The sequence below is a fragment of the Pipra filicauda genome, unplaced genomic scaffold (assembly GCF_003945595.2).
Source record: "Pipra filicauda isolate LSUMZ 115617 unplaced genomic scaffold, ASM394559v2 scaffold160_size1671714_pilon, whole genome shotgun sequence".
Classification (NCBI taxonomy): Eukaryota; Metazoa; Chordata; class Aves; order Passeriformes; family Pipridae; genus Pipra; species Pipra filicauda.
Window position 1 is genome coordinate 342,823 of NW_024104107.1, and position 20,931 is coordinate 363,753.

The following is a 20,931-nucleotide window of genomic DNA, read 5'->3' on the forward strand; positions in this document are numbered from 1 at the left end:
TTTGCCATTTTTGGGAAAGCAATGCAGGGACTATACAGCTGTATTGACTACTGCAGTACTATGAATGCTATGAACAGAAGTAGTATCTCTAGTCTTATGCACTTACATGTGTGGGAGATTAGTTACTCCTTTTTGTTTAAGATTTCACTGTCATTTGTATTGAATTGTTTCTGTGCCATGTATTTTGTGAGCTCTTGGTTTCTCTTCACTGATAACTATACAAAACGTTTCCTAAACAAGACTTTACAACCTCTCTTGCCCGTTTCCTTGGCCACTGATTCTTCTCTTGGCTCAGGTGTCCGTGTGTAGGGTTGAGTTTGTATTGCATCTGTTTCTCCAACACCTCCCAGACATGCAAAGCTTTTTGTCTGCCCTGGATTGTCCTTAACCAAAAAGTAACATGTTGGTGAGATGAAGTTTATTCCCCTAATAGGGCTCCTTCTTGCCACGCATGCCAGCTGCTGTTCTGAAGGCCAGAACACCTCAATTTCTCACCAGACATGTAGCCAATTATTGATCATCAGTCTTTTTGTTTTCTGTTGCTCTGAAGGTCAGGCAGATCTCCAAGATCTCTTTCACGTCCTACCAAAACATACAGCTGGTCTTGACTATCCAGAAATTTTGTAACAAGGAGTGAGTACATGCTTTAGCACTTTTTCTCTCACAGTATCACTGAGACTTTCCTCTCTGCAGGAGAATGTCTCTGACCAGTCTGAGGACAATGCAGGGAGAAAATGTCAGTTTTCAAAGAAAGAAGCTCCAGGAAAATGTCGTAGATTCCTGGCATTAAATGTTATAGAGGCTCCTTGTTGGATTTTAGAGATTTGTTAGGAGCAGCAATGCACATCTGCTCAGGCACATCTGTAATGATCACTTATCTGAATCAGTCAGAGGAAACCCAAAAGCAGAGAAAAACATTATGATTTTACAAAGTTAGTAATAATTTTTAGTGAATCTTCTTTTGTTCCTGAGAATGGAACACAGAAGTTTCTTCAGTCATGTTTAACTAGTTTAGTTGCTTGAATTAGACCAACAAATTTTACATGATGAGTGTCAGATCACTTAGGTACGTTCCAATAGGTAGTCACCAAACTTATTTTCTCAACTTAGTTGTGGCTTTTGAAAATCATGGCCAAAATCACTAGGCAGACTAACCAAAATATGTTTTAACAAAATTTGGTCATACTAATTTTGTCCTATGCATTCTTATTGTCATCATTGTTTGTTATTGCTGTGATGGGGGTGACAATGACAAGAGTTTGGCTTTATCGAGATCGTGTGTGATATGTTGTATAAATGCATTGGGAATTACAGTATTTTGACTAGAAAACCTTGTAAAAAGCAAGATGAAACAGAGAGATGAGGCGAAATCAGATGTCGAAAAATGAAAGGTTGGGCAAGTTCAGTTAGAAAAAGTAGGCATATGCACATGATACCTAGGAAGAAACAGGTCACCATTTGCTAGTTTGATGTTTATTGTATGAATTAGTTGCTTTGAATTTAAGAGCGAGATGGATAGGATGTAGTGGAAGATCCGTCAAACATATCAGCATATTAGCAGGTTTCTGTTGTTCAAGAAGCTTGCAATAGGTGCAGTTCAAGAATGTCACAAATGAAATGTGATAGTGCAAATTGTGACTGTTGTTGGTAAAAACACAAAGGCACAGATTAACATAAGAAAACATTCATAATTTTTAAAAGAAAATATTTCCAGAACAGTACTTTTTCAGAAGCATTCATTTGATGTGATGGAGAAGAATGTTTTGTTGAGAAGAACATTGCATTTTATTCAGGGAAAGTACAAGAAATTATAAGAAAAAACTTGGCTTGCAGTTGCATGAGTTTGAAAAGTACCATAATATATGCATACTGTTTCTTAAAAACTTTTATGATTTTGTACAATTACTGATTTTTAGTGATTTGTTTGAATTTATTTAGAACTTTTAAAATTATACTGCACAGACAGAAAATACAAAGGCTTTCTGTATGTTAACGACAGTTGTTGGCACCTAATCCCACCAAATAATTTTATTGGTCAGTTAGATTTACGGACTAGAAAAATCAATCTGCTTTTAAACAGTGTCCTTTATAATTCTTGGGTTTAGTTAATAAGCTCTGTATTGATTTTGATTTCTAAAATTGCACCTGTGGGCATACACATGAACTATTCCTTCTGACTACTCAGCATTTACTACGCATAGTGTGGTTATTCTTGAAAGTCATATGGCACACTTTCTGTTCACTGAAAAATAGTGAACTGTTGTAATAACATTTTTAAAAATAGACATATTTAAAATAACATGAACATTCTTTAAATTTGCAGCTGTTTCATGGCTTTATTTATATATTCCCTGATGCTTTTCTTGTTACTTGGTGAATCATAGTTAACTGAAGTCTGATTTTATTCATGAAATATTACTTAATCAGTACTTTTTGGCCTATCAACCAAGTCAGAAAAAAGTATCTATCTAGCTAGAACATGAACTTGTCTCTTTTGCACCTTTACATGGTGCTGGAGAGATGAAGAAACTGTTTCAGTCATGGCTAACTTCTGAGATACATGTTTTGAGCCTTTCTTTTACATAGTGCAGTTTTAAATTGCTGCTAGTGGAATAAGATTGTTGCTCTTTATTTTTTAAAATCTTTTCTCTTTGACACAGCTAAGGCTTCAAGGAAGTTTTTCAGTGATAGTAAAGAGGATGCTAACATTGCAAAATGAGATGGTAAAAAGCCTTATCCTTTGATTTTTAAATTAAGATGGTGATTAAGGCATAACTCAGACCTTTTAGGACTGGACTGTTTGATTTGTAGAGCACCTTAAGATGCCACGTTGACCATGCCAGTCACTTGAAAGTGCTTAGTAATAGATATGCAGAGTGGAGAAAAGCAGTTTTGGTTGTAATTGTTAATAATATATTTGGTTCACCTGGAGTGCCAGATTAAGTGAAAGGTGCATACCTTCATGAGCATACACCATGGCACAGGGTAGGGGAGCATGGAGCTCTGCTTTGCCCAAAACTGCTCAGCAGAGACTTCATGCAGGTGAACAGTGCATCTTCAACTACCCAAAATCTGCTTAACTTGTCTGGGCAGAATTGCAGAAATTTGCCCAAGTCAGTGAATTCAGGTTAGGCTGTGGCACTCTTGGAAAGCTCAGGTATGTCCTTGGACATGTACCATGTAGTGTAGTACCGTGTGTGTAGTACACTCCAGAGACACCGTGTCTTCTGCATCGTGCCTGTAATGAGGGACTATGTATGTGCAGTAAATCTGCTGCTTCCCAAAGAGAATTAGGACAGTTTTCCTCTGAAGAAGAATGGGGTTTTCTGCTTTTTAAAGGTTGGTTCACTTGAAGCTTTTATTTTATACTGAATTATTTTTTTTACATCATGGTGTAGAAATGGAATTACTAAAGGCAGTGTAGTTAAACATACTCCTAAATAATCTGAATGTCTCATGCAGCCATCCCACACAGAAACAGAACAGGTAATATAATTGTTCTTTCAGTAAGTTGTTTCTCTCTAAATTAAGCCATGGAGAGGTATAGGATCTGTATTTCTATTTACATTTTTGTATGAGCTTGTTCCTAACACTGCTTTGATTTAATGGAACATGCATATAATTTATGGATAAACATACTGTTATATAGATAGTACATGCTAAAGATTTGTGCTCAATATACAGATTAACATCAGTTAATTTCAGAAGAAATTTCATCTTTAATCAGCCTGTGAACATTTTCACGTGGTATTTTACTGTCTAATCTTCACTCTGAATCTGTAAATGAAAGAAATAAAATTATCATTTTTTTTCTCAAAAGTTTATTCAATATAGTGGTGAGAGTTAAGATATTTTTTTGGTGTGAACCGGAGATATTTTAGGTATAATTAATCAAAATGGAATTACAAGCATGTCCTCACTGATAGTGTGTTTTTACTTACTCATGGAGATCACGGGTTCACAGCTGGCCTCGTAACAGAGGACCTTGACCCAAGCTTGATTTTTTTCATAAATGTGATTACACTGACTTAGTAACTAAATTGTCGTAATGGCATATTTGGAGAGTGAGTGGTCACCACAAAAAAAAGCTGAGGTGATTTAAGGTATTACAGATCCCACACCTGAACTGGAAGAGCAGTGCCCTTGAGTGCCTGACTGTTTCAGTACGAAGTCCATTTGCAGCTCTTGTTGAAGTCTGTTAAAATGACCAGGATGTTCTAACTTTAAAGAATGCAATGAGAGATCAGTCAGTCTTCTGCTCTGGTTCAGCTGTGAGGGACAGTAAACTCCAGGTAAGGAGCAGAGGCAAATGGCTGCAGCACCCCTGGTTTTACACCGGTGCCACCGTTTGTGCAGTATGTTTCAAAACAGTCTTTGGGTTGACTTGGGTGGAGCCCATTCCCTTTGAATAATCCAACTTCCCGGAGTTGCATAGTGCTGTATCTTCTCCTAATAAATGGTTCAGGAGATTGGGTTAGTATGGATGGTACCTACTCAGAAAATACAGGGGGAACAGGGAAGGCACTCTCCCAAACAACATCTCTGTTGTAAAAGAACAAAGTGGTTTTGCAATTTTTATTATATCTGAGATGGTTAACATTTTTGTATTGGTTGCTCCATGAGCTACAGTGTGATTTAGCAAGCATTCAAAATGTCTGTAACATGAATTGTGTTTATCATCAACCTAAATCAGTTTAAATAAGCTTAGCTCATCTGATGCATGCATAAATTAATTTCCCTTTTATCTAGCCTACTTGCAGTCCTAATAAACAGACTAATCAATCATAGCTGCCTTCTTCTATAGCATGATTGTATATCTCTGATCAAGGAAAATGTAAAATAATTTCTCTCTAGTCCCTACTTAGATCCCCCCACAATCAAGGATTAATGATTTACCTTAATCATTTTTACATTCCTTGATAGAAAAAAAAATTTTTTTTAGTTCGTGTGTTTAAAGGATGATTACATTCAACACTGTAAAACTAAAGAAGTATAAAGTATTTTTGTTTCTCCACAACACAGAACAGAATGCTAGTCTGACTGAGAGAACTCTTTGTAAACACAATGGCAATGATACCATGTTTTGAAGAGTTTGTCCTGTAGTAATGTCTACTAATTCTTTTTAGTTATAGCTGGTTTGAGGCCACTGTCCCCTTGCTTTCTGATTCCAGTGAGTCCAGGACTCTGGCTAGGCATTTTCTCTCTTAATTGAAATATAAAGTGCCAAGCAAAACCTGAGGTTGGCTTCATGTAAGATACTAGAAAAAGCCCAAACAATTAAAACTTCCCTTTAGGTTATTGTTTGAGAGCCTCCTTAATGGATTAGCTGCATCCCCTTATTCCCACACAGAACTGAAACTGGCCCGCAGATAATACTTTTATGGTGAACTACTTACCCTATATATCAATTGTCTATGATCTTTTAATTATATACATTTATAGCATATCACACATTTCATTACTTTTGTCTAGCTAGGCAATTATGAAAAATGTGTAATATGTGAAAGATCAACTTGGACTTTATTTACTGTAGTATTTTACAGCTGCTTGCTATACTTTTACCTTCTAACAACAAATTCTGCCTTTTGCAACTGCAAAAGGCATCAAGGCAAATTTGTGTTCTAGCTGGTTTATCTCTAAAATATGTGTTCAGAATATGTCCCACTAAGTGCATTTGACAAGATTAGAAAAACAGCAGTTGTCTTGAGAAGTATTCATACCATAGTAGTTAATGGCAATTTCTTCACTTCTAGTTCAGAAATAGTGTTCCAGATAAAGGTATAGCAAGGAGTTGCATCAAAATGGTATGTAAATACCTCCTGAGCAGCCAAATCCTGCTTCTGGTATTGTAGCTTAAGGATGCTGCTGCTGTTTCTGCCTCTTCTGCTCAGCACTGACAGCAAACCAAAATTGGTTTTGAGAAATCTTGGTGTTGAACTGTAGCTGCTGGCTTTTATACAGAAATTGAAACATACTGGCCCATATAACACAAACTAGACTTTAAATGAGCTAATCATCTTGCCTTGTTACTAGGAAGTTCAATGTTAAAGACTTGCTTAATATTAGAATATTTTCTTATGTCTGTAGAGAAATTAAATTCAGAAAATATGCTTATTTGTTCTTTGAGCTTTCAAGTTATGAACTTTGTTCCAAGAAAGATTTAACGTGAATATATTTTGACATGGAGATGAATCTTTTCCTCTATATTAAAAATTGAGCATTATCATGCAAAAATAATAATTCTATTACTGGCACAAAAGAAGTGTGTAGTGCACATTTTTGAGTAAACATTGTAATATGGTGTTAAGCGAAAGTGTGTCTGCTTGTTATTTATGTGATTCCATTCCATGAATACAGATCTTAAATATCTTTAGTCATTTGAGGGTCAATAATATACTTCAAAATTTGGCCTGAAATGTAAATTAATCCTATGTTTTAAAAATATATTACTTCAGGTTTTAGAACAATAACCTCATTTTACACTGCAAGTTTCATGATTTTTTTTTCAAATTCTTTATTTTTTGAGTCAAAAGTTCAGCTGTGATAAAATATGACTAAGTGTAAACTTGGTATCTGATATGACATGAGGTCTTTACAGCCATGTTTTTATAAAACATTGCTTCAAAACCCTTCCAGATTAAATGATAACATTCTGATAATCTGTTCATTTTCTTCTTTTAAAGAACTCTAGCTTTACGTCAAGCTGTTAATCATAGTGGGATGATTCTGTTTTAAGCAATTCAGGTTGATAAATCTCAGTGTAGTAGTAAACTGGAGAAGCTCTTTTCCCTCAATGTATGTGTGCTTTTGATGTCTTTCTATATACTGATAGATTTTCGTAAATTATCGCTGAAGAATAAGACCAAATATTTTAAATTTATTCTAATTAGATACTGTTTTGGAAGTCTGGTAATGTATAGAGTCTTTGCAAGCTCAAAAAGTGAAAATTCCCCTCATACATAGGTGTTTAAAACTATGCAAACATCATTTTAAAAAAAGTAATAAATACTATATAATTTTTTTAAAAAATAACCCTAGACCAGAGCAGCAGAAGTCAAGGAAGCGAAGTTGTCCATGGTGTCATCAATCTGACGACTGTCCTCTGAAGAATGAGGAAGGGGATCAGTAGAAGCAGCTGGGTCAAGGAAGTTAAGTGAAAAGGGAGGAAGGAATGTCTGAGGAGAAATGGCTGGGAGGCCAAAGCTTGGGGATCCTCTGAGTTTCTCTACTCCATAGATGCTTTATTAGCTTGTGTGGCCAATAGTAAAAAATGAGGGAAAACTAGGTATTAAACCTGTTGTTATTGCCTATTATCAGTTTTGTATAAATAAAAATTTGCCAACTGTTTCCCACCTTTTTTTTCCTATAAACTAACCATCTGTATTTATACTAACTTTTTCATCAGTCATGTTTTGAGAATTTACAAAATCTCCTTACATGGAATTGCCATTTATCTTGTGGAGATTGTTTCATTCATTCCCCAAAGCTTTCATGCTGCCATGTCTCTCAGAGCTTTCTCTTGCTGTGGTCCCCTGTCCTGTAACGAGTGTCTGCTTTCTCCTTGCAGCACTTCACGTCAAGAGTATATGAGCTTTGCTGGACTCTAGCCTCTTTGCATATTGTTCTTTTGACTTTTAAGTCGAGTTTGGTTTAGGATTTCACAGGAGAGTGAGTTTTAAGACCTCATTGACAGGTAACAGTCTGCATCATTATATTATGTTTTGTGTTCCTAACATTTTGACACAAGCGTATTGGAGACAAATGAGATTGCATTTGTATTGATTTAAACCATTGTTGCTATGCAGCGGGAGAATTGTGTGTCCTTTTGAAAGAGAGAGCAAAATAGGAGGGGCTTTGTTTTTACAGAGATGGAGGAAATAAAGATTTCTGGTACTGTGGCATGTTTGTTGCTACTGGAGTTGAATTGTTGATGAAATCGTGAGGTAAATGTTTTTTGCTGTGGCCTCGTCCAGGTTGCTCTATTAACGTCAGCCCCAGGGCTTGTTCACATAATTTGAATGATGCTTTTCAGTGACTTTAGAGGGAATTTACACAGCAGATTTTATTCATCATGTGTTTACTTGGTGTTCTAGAAACTTGCATTATTCTCTTTATGGAACTTTTTTTGTCTTGAGGAGATACTAGAAGTTTAAAACAGGTTATTTAGCTATTATTTAGCTAAAAACCTTGCAAACACAGCAGATCTCGATCTCTCTCCTATGATGATGTTACCTCAGAAGGCAGGTGCAGAGCTGTTTACTGCAGTCAGACGTGATCGCTCTGTTCTAAATTAAATCCACCCGTGATGGTTAGCATGGAGGTAATCAAATCACTTGCACCATTTGATCTGGTCCCTTCACCTTTCATTATCAAAGCCCATTTAAACTGCTTTAAACTAGAACTGAACTGATAAAACAGATAAATTCATGCATCTGTGATCACATTTTCCTACCATTGTATTTTGTATGGAGTCTAAAAACCAGGCATAAAACAGCCTAAAACCAATGACAATTTATTGCATACTGTACCTTGTCATCTGAACAATTCTATTAATTTAGCCACTCTTAGTTTTGTTTTGAACAATGCAGAATAGCTTTTCATTACCATATGGTATTTTTAACTGATATAGAAGATAAAAATCAACATTCTGCCCTTAGAAATTACCTTATTTCCTTTGGATCATAGGCAGTATGTAAAAAGTTGTTAGACCATTTCTTTAAAAACACAGTGATTTCTTTCCCCTAGTAATTTCAATTTAACAGTTGAAAACAACAGTCATTTCCTGTGGATGGTGTGTAATCTCACATAATTAATAGGCTTTTCAGCCCAGTATTGGAATAAAACCAGTTGATGCTCTGTTCTCCTCATCCCCATTTGTATTATACCTGATCGGTACAGTGAATGTTAACTAAACAGACCTAAAAGCAAAAAAAAAGTGGGCTATTAGCAGAATTTGTATGAACCTCTTAGTTCCCATGCCTTTTTGAAAAGCTATCATTATTAGCTTTGGTTTGCTCATCAGTGGCGTTTGATTGTCGATAATCCTCAGGTTTGAATTCTGCTGTTGAGTTGGTCCCATCTGCAATACCTTTGATCTGGCAGCTGAGGAAATTAGCCCATTGAAGGTGAAGTAGCCACTGAGACTTGATTCCTGATTAGTTTCGTAGGCATTCTTAATGCTTTTTCATCTAATTAGTAAATCACTACCTAAATTAGGCCCACCAAGCTGAAATAGAGGTTAAGGGATGTGGTCAAGTCTTAAAAACAAGATTTGGTTGCTTACTGTATGCAGTGCAGATGTGACTGGGTTTTCAGAAGCCCGGGACTCGGGAAAGGGTTGGCAGGGTGCATCTTTTTTCCAAGTCAGTTTAAACAACAACTGAAGTTATTTACCTCTTGGAGCTGGCAGAATAGTTGAAGTATTTCTGAATTTGTAAAGATGTGGGAGGAGAGGGAGCAATTGCAAAATGAGTTTCTGTGTGGTGCACCATCTTTTGAAAGGTTTGAATTGAGTGTTGAACCTACTGAAACAAACTCCCCTCACATCTGTAGGGTATTTGGTGATGTTAAAGGCTAAGTTATGGCTTTGGATTTGCATATATTTTGGAAAGTAACAGCATAGCTCATAGCTTGGGTATCTTCATATAAGAGTATCTTTGCCAAATACTGGTGCCGGTGCACACAGTAACAAGTGAGTGTTTACTGCATTTTTGAATATTAGTCTAAGTCCATATTGATGAAAGACAGTCAAGTGTAACTCATCTTCCCTGTGAAGCAGACAAATGGTTGAATAAGTTTCGGTTAGATACAGTTGTTGGTATCTGTCTATGGCAGCAACACTGCAAAAAGTGGTATTGGGGTATTGTCTCTACAGATTAGTGCAAATTTCACTTTGACACATCTTATTAGCAGTAATGTGCAAGAAAAAAAACCTTTGATTTTCCAATGTCAGTTTTATTCCCACTTATTATAGGACTAATATAATGAAGAGCAACATAAAATCCCAAGTCTCTAAGGCCATACAGCAAGAAGTGCAAAACCTCCCAGCAAGGCTGTATTAAATCTGCCTAGCCATGGCTGAGCCCCTCATGGTGGAGTTCTCCCAGTCCCTAAGTGGCCTGCATCCTCCTGGGGTCACCTGCACTGTGGTGGCAGCTGGGACCCTCCAGGCTTTGTGCTTTCAGCTGTCGGGCTTTCATAGGGGTTTCAGTAGGGAAAAAATTGCAAGGCATGTGAATACCAATATTGTATGGTTGGACTTGATATTAAAGGTCTTTTCCAACCTAGATGATTATATGATTTTATGTGCAGCTTTTGGCTCCAGCCCTTCTACTGCCTACATAACCTGGCAAAATTGAGTATGAACGTTTGAGTATTTTTTATGCTACTAATATTTCCAGATTTAACCATTCACTCTTTTAATGGTAGCAGTAAAAAGTGACTGATATCAAAACTGGGCAGGTGACAATGATCATCACCCTCTTTTCTTTTTTTTTTTTTTTAATTTTACTGTCAGTTGTCTAATTAATGCTGCTTGGTATAAAGGAAGTCAGGTGTTGATTTCAGTAGATACTGTAAATGTTATCAGGTTTAGTCAACTGTATCTTGGAAATAGAAAACTGCAAAGTTTCAACCACCCCAGCATAAAGATAACCTTCATTCTGAATACCCCAAACCCTGAGGGGAAACAGAGAAATTTTAAAGGCATAACAAAGGAACTGTAAAAGATAAAAATAAACGTGGGAGGTGACATAAAAAAGAGTGAGCTTAGAAAGTGTATAAATCCAATTTTTTTGTGCACTTACATGTAGTCCCCTGCATCCCTCCTCTTCTTCCTTGTAAACTGTGTCTCCCTTAGACCTGAAAGCAATGAGATTGTCTTGAGTACCACAACATCACTGTCATGCCCCTGCTTCACTTGAGAGCCATAGAGTCTCATCCTTTACTTTAATAGCTCCAGTCCGTTTAGTCAAGAGCTTTAACTGAAAATTCTTTGAGAAAGAGGCTTTGCCTTTACGTCTCCTGTCAGAGGGACTTGCCATATTGTGCAGCAGTTAAAAAACAACTACTAATACCAGCAATGAAAACAAGGGAAGCAAAAAAGGCAAGAATGTGTATTTGTGCAGTTGCTGAAAAATGGAGTATACTTTTAGCACTTCGTTCTCTTCCACTAAGAAAGTGCTTCTGCTTTTATTTTGTTGCTTTTCTGGAAGATGAACAGAGGAAATACGAAGATAAGCAATTGTAAAGGGAATTTTTGGTTGTCTAAGTACACGCACAAATTGGATTTCTCCTCCCCTGCTTCTGGCTATCTGCCAATTAATAGTTTGAATTAACAGGAAGCTGGAAGGTTGGGAGCGTGATGAAATTCAATCAACCTTGAATTCAAAGTCAGGGTTGGGTTTTTTGATGATGATGATGTATCTTGAAGGGAATTTTGAAAGCGAAAAGACATGGTGGTTTATATCCTTTGATAAGGTTTGCCTTATGATTTTGGATTTTGTTTCATTTTTTCTGTACATTTTGTCCAGCTAATTACCATGAAATGCTGGTGAGATGAATGAACTCTAAGTGAACTATTATAAAGCAGTTTACAGTGAGCTCTAAGTAAAAATATTAAGTTCTACTTCCCAAGGTTGCAGAGTTGGAATTGAGATTTAAATGTAATTTTGGGGAATCTGTCTTTAGCTTAAACTGCTTAGTTTCTCCATTATTTTGAATTACAAAATGTACTTCATTAGGATAATATGGAACAAGTTTGAAATATTTTCTCTTAATTTCAGTGTTCAGATGATGGTCTGATTCACAAGCATGTTGTGGTTCAAAATAAATGTAGTAATTTTCAGTGCTGCAGGTGTTTGTCTAGCACAAAAATGGCTTAGGTGTTGTACAAGACCAAACATAAGACTTGACAGCAAAGGATTATATCTCTGGCTAACACTGTTTTTCTCTATGCGTGCTGGTGACTGTTACGAAATTTTGTGATATTCCAAGCTTTTAAAGCAAGGTGGATTATGTAGGATGTGAAAACAAATATGTTTCTTTTTAACACATTTTTAAGCTAATTTAAACAGACTTTAACAATTCGTAATTGTTTTCTGGATTTACTGTAACCTTCATTTGCTGTCCAGCTCGCTTGTAAGCATGATCAGACTAATCTAACTGATAGCTTAAGAGTGATTGTAAAATGCTTATGAAATTTTTTCTAAAGGATTTCTCTTTAGTTAAGTAGAGAAAAATGTGTGTATGCATAGATCTCTTAATGTGTCACACAATTTTTTGCTTTAATTTTTAGATACAAGTTACACCTGCATCGCTGCCTCTGCATCATATTCCCACTTGAGCAGAGACATTTTCCATGGCAGGAGCAATGCTGTAGTGGAGAGTGCCATGGCAGGAGTCTTTGCTGCAGTGATTTTATCATTCACCCACCAAAGCCACCTCACCTAGTGTTGACTGAAGCTGATAGGACGCGCCTTTTCAGGTGTAAATCAAGGTTACAAAACAAATGCAGTGGAGCCAAACTTCAGTCAGACACCCTGATTTTTATCCATTTGGTTTGGTCCCTTGCTGCTGTTTATAGTAAGGTGGCACCTAATGTAGTGCTCAGACTTAGATGAGGAGTGACACCGAGGACCTCCAGATGCAAATCCCCGGCCGGTGTGGACTGAAAGCTGGTCACACACAGCACCTTGTCGTGCCACAGCCGCCTTCTTCCACACACTGCAGTCCTTCCTTGCCCACACTGCAGACTTCTGCACAAAGCAGGTGAGAACTGGGGAGAAAGAGCAAAGTTCTGCAGTGAGATCGATCACTCCTAACAGGTTGCAAGCTGGGGTGTGCCGAGCGAGCACGCATCTGGGGACTCCATTCTGCCTTTGGTCCTGGTCTCTATAGCTAAGCCAACCAAACAAAAATGTGTTTATGATTCCAGTAGTAGTCTATCGCCATGTTTACAGGCACAGTTCAGCTATCCAAGAGTGGTATTTCCTCTTGTAGTTTGTTCAGCGGTATTTATTTTCCTTGGGTTTGAGGTCAGAGAGGTTAATGTGTGACTATCAAGTACCAGACATGCTTTTAAAACTTTAGAGAGTTTTGAACAAATAAAAGGAAAATGTCAATTCTCTGTCAAAAGTATAGACCAAGATGTGTAATACTGGAAGTTATAATTCGGACTTCAGACACCCAGAGCAGTTTTCCCATGAGTCCCTAGTGTTCATTCTTTGGTGAATTTTGCTGTAACACTGTACTAAAATCATAAAGTTGTTCCAAGTGAGGAAAAAAAAAAGGCATACTGCATCTTTTTTGTTGTGTGTCCTGTGGCTTTATGCATACTGTCACTTTTTCATTATATTTGTAGCTCCATAAAATATTTCTCATCATCTATATATAAAAGTATTTGAAACCAGCATGCCATTCATCATCATCATCAACAACTTCTCTTTAAGTTGTTGTAAATTAATGTAGTGCCCAGAACAGGAGCAGAATAGGAAAACCAGTCTAGCAAGTTCCTGGAATAGCTGTTGTACAGAAGTTGTTATTTGCTATCTTAGTTACAAGTCCAAGAGCTCAAGCGTTTTCTGTCATCTGTCAATACCCCTCATTGAGTATTGTGATATTGAGTTGTGAGTTTCAGTTATGGCCTGGAGCTACACAGTAATGAGCCAAAAAGGGCGGTTGAAGCACCAGGAACACCTTGCAAATTGTTTCACCATAACTAATATTCTTGGGCAGATAAACAGTCCTCTTTACTTCTGTACCATAAGCTTCACCTTCTCTATGGTCTCCCAGAGTACAGTTGTGCTTTGCTGTGCTTTGCCATGGAAGGAGCCTTCAGAGTCTGTGAGCATCTTGTCTCAAAATTGTTGTTTTATTGCATCGACTAACACCATTTATGTTCGCTTACGCGAATTGCTGAACAGGTGGTAAGTTACCCATTTTGCTAAGCAGCAATCTGTATGAATAACTGGTTATCCTCAGAAAGGAATGTATTAGTGGCATGGTTTCTGTTGGCTTTTCTAGAGGTCATTGTAGCTTTAATAACGATGAGATCAAACATTTGAGTTCTGGACTTTTTTTCTTACTAATTCCAAGACTATGTGAAAACAGCCTCAAGGGAATCTTTTGGAAGAGTTTATTCAGATGCTGACTATCAATAGTATCTCTAATGTAATTTCAGAAATGGGTCATGTGGCTGTTTGCTGCTGAAGTGGAGCTGGGGTCAAAAGTACCGTTTGACTTCTGAATGCAAATGTCTTGCCACATTTCCCTTTGGAAGCAGCAGATAACTAGAATGAACTGAAGCTGGAGACTGTGTTTTTTATGACACAGATTGAACTCCTGCCAATGACAAATTTCAAGGTACATTGTGAAAATGAAATGATGCAGTGCTAGCTAAAGTGCATGACCTAACTATGAATAGATGTACCCATGTGTACAGCACAGCTCCTACCTTTCTTTACTTGGAGAGAACAGTTTCACATGTACCAAGGTCGACAGAGTGGTTGTATCCTGCAAAGCTCATGTCATGCATGAAAGTACATAAAGACCATCTGGGAACTATAAAAATAGCCTGTCCTGACTAGATGATTTGTGTGGTGGCCAAGGACTGATACGCTCATTCAGGAAATGGCAAAACAATGTCAAACTTGTTGGGAAATATCCAGACTCACTTTCATCCTTGGGAATGGCCTGGTATCTCATGAAACGAAATCCACAAGGAGACTTTAGACCACACGGTTTCTGAATGCCCTGAAGGAGTCTGTGTGAACTGAAGTGGTTCAGTGTGGGCAGTGGAAATGTTAAGATTGTTCTTAATATTTTAAGATTTCAGGCTTGGTATATCTGAAACAGATTGAGAGTGATACTAGAATTTAACTCACATCTAAAGATTTTTTAAATGTTTTTAAACTTTTAAAAGGTTTTTTTTCAAGTTTTTAAATGAGATTATGTCAAATTTGTCATACAATTTACTACATTTTGCCACATGCTGGTGAGCTTTATTGAGCCATCTCCAAATAGCTTATGCTATGATCTCATGTGAAGATGGTTTATAAAGCAAGATTGAAATGTTTTCATTGACCGACAGGAATGCAGGACATACAACTAAAATCTGGGTAATGTTGGCCAGACATGGGGGGGTTTTTTTCCTTGAAAACTCAGTCTAGAAAGAATGATTCTAAAACAGAAATAGCTATAAACAGTGAAACTCAGTTTCAGCCTTTCTGTGCAGAAGAAATAGAGATATTAATGAGTGGTTTTCTGACAAGCATTGATGTGTCACGGGTGACACAATAGCAGCTTTTGAGCACAATTTTAATGAGGTTATCATACCTAAATGACTTGTGTAGAAGCCCTTAACCTGAACACTGTAACCTGTGACAAGTCCGTCTCCCAGTTTTTATCGTTAATGGATATGCTAGATAAAGCTGTTGAGGTTCTCCAGCCACATCAGGCAGGCCAGGCACTATTTTAAATGCTGTCAGGAAGCCTAAGAGATGCTATTAAGAGAATAGCTGTAAACCACCTCCCTGGTCTGGTTTAACATTGAGCATCTAATTACTGCCATACATTTCTGACCTCAAAACTGCTATTTTATATTGAAGAGAATGTATTAGTGTGAAGGAATTGGATGCTATTCTGTTAAATAGTTTGAGTCCTCTAATGGCTCGTGTGGTCACTTACTTATACTACCTACCTATTCCCTCGGGCCGTGGCATGTAAAAGCAAGAAATTCTGATGTGCCCTGTTAATTGAGTAAAATCTAACTATATCTGTGTTATCTTTCATACTTATTGCTGAACTTGGATGGAGATTGGAGATTCGACAGGTCCATGCTATTGTGTCCCCAGTGCCTGCAGTGGCAAATTCTGTTTGTGAACTTACCCCAAATTCAGCCAAAATTTAGGCTGATTTATGGGAAATAGAAACTGGGAAGTTTTGACTTTAGAGGGAGTTTGATTTCTGAATTAACACAAAATTAGGGATCTGCTCACAGCTCTTTGGTCTCCTGTGTGGTTTTTTTATATTCTAATTATATAAAGAGGAATTATGCACTTCTTTCAAATGTGGAAGAAAACCTTAGAGGATATATACTCAGTACCCTGAGGAACTTTTTATTTTATTTTTCCGGGGTGCAAGAGTATTTAGAAAAATCCATTCTGTCTTCATATAAATAGTTTGATCTTCCGTCTGAATGAAGGCAAAATCTTCAGAATAGGGTATTCACATCTAATATTAGTAATATTTCAGATCCTGTCTTGGGAATATTTGCCTACAATGTAGTTTACCATTCTTCTGTGTGTAATCGCTTACTTCTGAAAGTGACCTGAGTAAGTATCCTGCTTATACCTAAAGAGTATGGATGATTTCTTGAAGGACAAAATTGTCATTTTATGTTAGAGGTATAGTTACAGGCACCAGTTCTGCTGGTGACAAAAAGGTAACACATTTATTCCGCTTGCTGAATACAAGTCTTTATTTGTGTGTGATCTTGGGGGGAAGGGGAAATTAAAGCTGGGGTTTTTTCGGGTTTTTTGAGCACGACTGAGTGATTTCAAGTGAGGGAATGTAGTGTGGGTGTTTCAGGAGTTGTGAAATCTTTGGAATACCGACTTGAAGCATAAGCAATTGTGCAACTTTTCTGTTTTATAGCCTCACCTGTAATCAAAGTAAATGGTGTTTCCTAAATGGGAGGGTGAAATTAAACAGCAGGAATTAAATAGGAAACCATTTCTTTGCTCTGGGAATGGAGCCTCACTTCAGGTGGCACTTTCACCTGTCACAGCTCTTGCTAGGCTGCATCCCACAACTTGGCACTGCCTCCATCTTTGCTGTGTGTGCCTCCTTGCCCTTCCACTGCAGCTTTCCTGCCATGCCCCCAGCATGTACATACATGTATGCAGTCTTGCCCATCGTCTCTCTCACAATGCAATTTGCCACCAGTCCCCTGAGTTTGAGCCCCACAGTTCAAGCTCAGCTCAGACCTTTCCACATGTGAAAGTTCATGGTGCCTCTTCTCAGGCTTAGCCAGCTGGTTCCAGAGGGAAGCTCAGGAGTTGGGTTTACCTTTGCTGCTCCAGCAAAGGAGAGGAGAGGCCATTGGTAGCAAAGGAGGTGGCAGGAGAGGCCATTGGTAGCCTTTGAAACTTTAACAGCCTCCCATTGTAAGGTGCCTTCAAGTGTAGATGGTTTTCCCCTTCAGCTTCACCTCATAGGCATTGTAGCAACTGGCTTTTAAATGACTTCACCTGAGCACAAAATTTAAATAGAAGTGTCTTTATAATCAAAAAGGATCCTTATAAAAAAGTAAATAAAAGTTGTACATTTCACTTTAGATAAGCCAATTGCCCCAATTTAAAAATAAACCTGCTGCAACAGAGTATTTGTTTAGAAAGTGATTATAAGAGTTGAGACATGATATTATCACTGGTTAGCTCACATGAAGTAAAACATTTTTAAGGGTTTCATTTGATATTAATAGATACTCATTGCATCTTAGTGACTCTATATGTCTTCCAGAATATTTTACAAATTTAATAATTTAAAGAACTGGACCATATTTAGTGATGAAGTAACAACATTGAACATGCATTCACAGGGCTGTTTGATTCATTGGAATTCATTTTAAGTCAGTGATTTATTTGTTACTTAACTTCTACCTCCACACTGGTAGAAATTTATTTGACTTCCTGTCTCTAGGCTTCTCCTTCCTCCACTACTTCTTTATTTTTATGGTAAGAAATATGCAACTCAGTCAAGAGATCAATCATCTGGAGATGATCTAGCACTTGAACCTTCACCCTGAGCATGTCAGCCACCCTCTGCACTAATTAAGAGGTGCTTTGTGGAAGTTCAGTAGTGAGGATGGATGCAGCTCAGCTGGTTGCTGCTGCTGTAACAGAGATAGAACCAGTAGGAACTGAAAGCTCATTTAAAGCGGGACTGGGAGGGGCAAGTGAACAGCTGACACGTGGATGAATGTTTCAGATTTTTTTTAATATGTTGTGTCAGAAGGATTAAGAGCCATTCTACACACTAGCATTATTGGCAGTTTATGTTATGGACTGACTTGCAGTAGAACTAGAAAGACTGTTGTTAGTTTTGCTTTTTGAGAAAAGCAAAACTTTTAGAAAAAACTAATAGAAATTATTTTGTGCTTGGTACTGACAGTTGAAATGATCAGAAAGGCTAGAGATGTGAATTTATGAAACATGTTTTATATTCATATTCATCACAGATGCACTGTGGTCCTTCACTTTGGGAGAGAATGGATGTGGTGACTTAACCTCCTAAGCATTGATGACATGTAATGAGAGCCTCTGTGTAACACCAGAACTTACACAGAAACATTTAAGATGTATTAGGTAATGTTTTAAGAGTCCTTAGAAAAGACAGAGCAGTAAAAAGCCATTAATGTGACACTATTAATTCCTGAGGTGGGAGATTCATCTCTATGTAGGAGTTGGCATTTGCATGTGCATAAAACTATACTTTTCTTAGACTATTATTATCATTATCGATTGTATACAAACACCCCATATTGTTTTATTTTATTTTGCTGCTTTTTATACTGTAGGTCTTATAAAAGGAATGCAGATTTTATTACTAATTATAACTGATTTTCTTTGTTAGTGAGATATCCCTAAATTATTACTCCCCCTCCAAAAAAAAGTCTTAAGGTGCTTGATCTGGGTGTATGATAAATGCTGTATGGGAGTGTCTATGTCAGGTCTTAAAATAAGAAAGCTGAGAGTTTAAGTTACATGCTATAATCCTCTTACTGCTTAGTTCACATAAAGTAAAACAATTTAAAGTTGTTCATTTAACATATCTCCATTGCATCTTAGTGACTACATGTCTGTTACAGAGTATTTTACAGGTTTTAATAATCATGGAAGACTTGTGCATATGTTGGGTTTAAAGTGTCAGCAGCTAAAAAACAAAATTTCTTCACAAAATATCTGTTGTAGCATTTTTTTCCTTTTCCTAAAGAAAACAAAAAGCTATTACCCTATCAGGTAACAGTGATTTATTAGTATGAAATGTAGAATAGGTGAAACTTTTTTCTAAGATTTCTTTCACAAGGTTTTTCTTTGGAAGGAGGATCATCTGCATCAGTGCATTTTGTGGGGAAAAACTGTCTTTTGAACCTAGGGGATTACATCGGGCATATATTAATAAAAGAGAAAGGAATAATTTCTTGCATCGTTTTGAAAGTCTTGTGCTTTCTTTGCAGGTGGTAGGGTTTAGAATATCCCTTTTCTCAAGCTCCAGGTCAGCTCTGTACAAGTTGGTAGTCAGTAAAAATTTAAGTGATGGCTCTTCACTGATGCGTTTTATTTGATTGCCTTTTGTCTAGTTTGTAGTACCAAAATATTGCTCAGTGACAGCTGAACCATGGTAAAAGTGACATTGGAAAGTACGAGTTTTGTTTCCTTTCTGTCTTTGAATGCAATCCCTGAGGACAAGAATGCATTGAATGGTGTATGCTTGTGTGTATTTCTTATGTTTGAAGGAGCTGACTAAATATGAGCAGTTTATTAAGAGCTAAAAATTTCAGCAATTTTCAAATTAAATTTGACCCAAGTAAAATACAGGTACTTAGAAGCAAACAGCTGTGCTGTGATTTAAATCTGTTCTTAACTGAGAAAAAAACAAATGGGAGAGGGAAAAAAATCTACTTTATGTTTTTTAAATTATACTTCTAAAATATTTTAATAACTCCCTAGGCTAGCTAAGTGTTATAATCAAATGCTTAGGAGAAAAATCCTTAGCTCATAAAAATAATAAAAGTAAGATGTAAATAAATAGAGCTACAAGGCATTAAAGATCACATGGTCTAAGTCTGCGGGAATAAACTACTGATAAAAATTAGTATGAAGGCCAGCAGAGAAATTTAAAAATCAGTGTCATGTTTTGGCTATAATATCTTTTCCTCTGAAATACTTGTTGGGAAGAAAGTATTCTCCACTATCTGGAGAGACACCTGAGACTGCCGTTTCAGCTGTCCATAAGTCTGTAGCCATGATGCCCTTTACCCTTCCCAGTGCCTGTTGCATCCCTCACCTTTTCCCGTGCATCTGTGTCTGCTTTTCCTTGTATACAAAGGCATGAGTTGGAAGCAAAGTTAATGCAAGGAAAATATACTCAATTACAGCCTCTAACAAACGTGTGCCATGCATATACAAGTAGTATTTTCAGGAGACTTTAGTCAAATGTGGAAGGATTTTCACTGTGACAGAAAAGACACTTTACCATGGGAGCAGCTTCTCTGCCACATGTCAAGTCCCTGCTCTGAGGTATGGAAGCACTGGAGATTCTCATTGAAACACTGAAACTGTATAAATATCAGCAAAACTGGTTTTCACCATCTTCACTCTGAAACAACTGAACTATTTTTGCTTATGCCTTTCAGGAAAAAAATGTGCTTGAGGCAAAGACTCACTGTGGAGCTTTACAGTCCAAATAGTTAAAATGGAGTCAAATTAAAGGTTATAATATAAGCTTATAATGTGTCATACTTAAATATAGGTGTTGATGTCTGCTCCTTGCATAATACTACAAAGGCTCTTGAGTTTCTGTAGAAATAAGAAGAGAGCAAAATTATGTTCCCTTAATAAAGAGATGTAAAAAATATGTAAAGAATTGTGATGAAGAGTGAAAAAATGAATGAAAATTCGTCTTTGGACAAATGCTCGTATTTACATCACTTTTTCATTGATGCTGAAAAAATGGAAGTGTAAATGGTTCCTGACTCTGCAGCCAGATACTTGAAATAAACAAGGGATCATTAAGAGTGGTTACAGATCTCTGTTTCTTTTCCCGTCTGTGGGAGTCTAATTCTTTGCTCCATAGAGTTTTTGTTTCAGCAACCTGTAACCAGGTGTAAAGTGTGCTCTCCTGGGAGCTGGAAAATGCAAGTTTGAACTT

General features: G+C 37.1%; 1 protein-coding gene across 4 annotated transcripts in view; it reads left to right on the forward strand.

Moving 5' to 3' along the window:
• The window catches only part of TBL1X (transducin beta like 1 X-linked), a 198,715-nt gene that overhangs the window by 110,746 nt on the left and 67,038 nt on the right, over positions 1–20,931 (forward strand). The window lies entirely within an intron of this gene.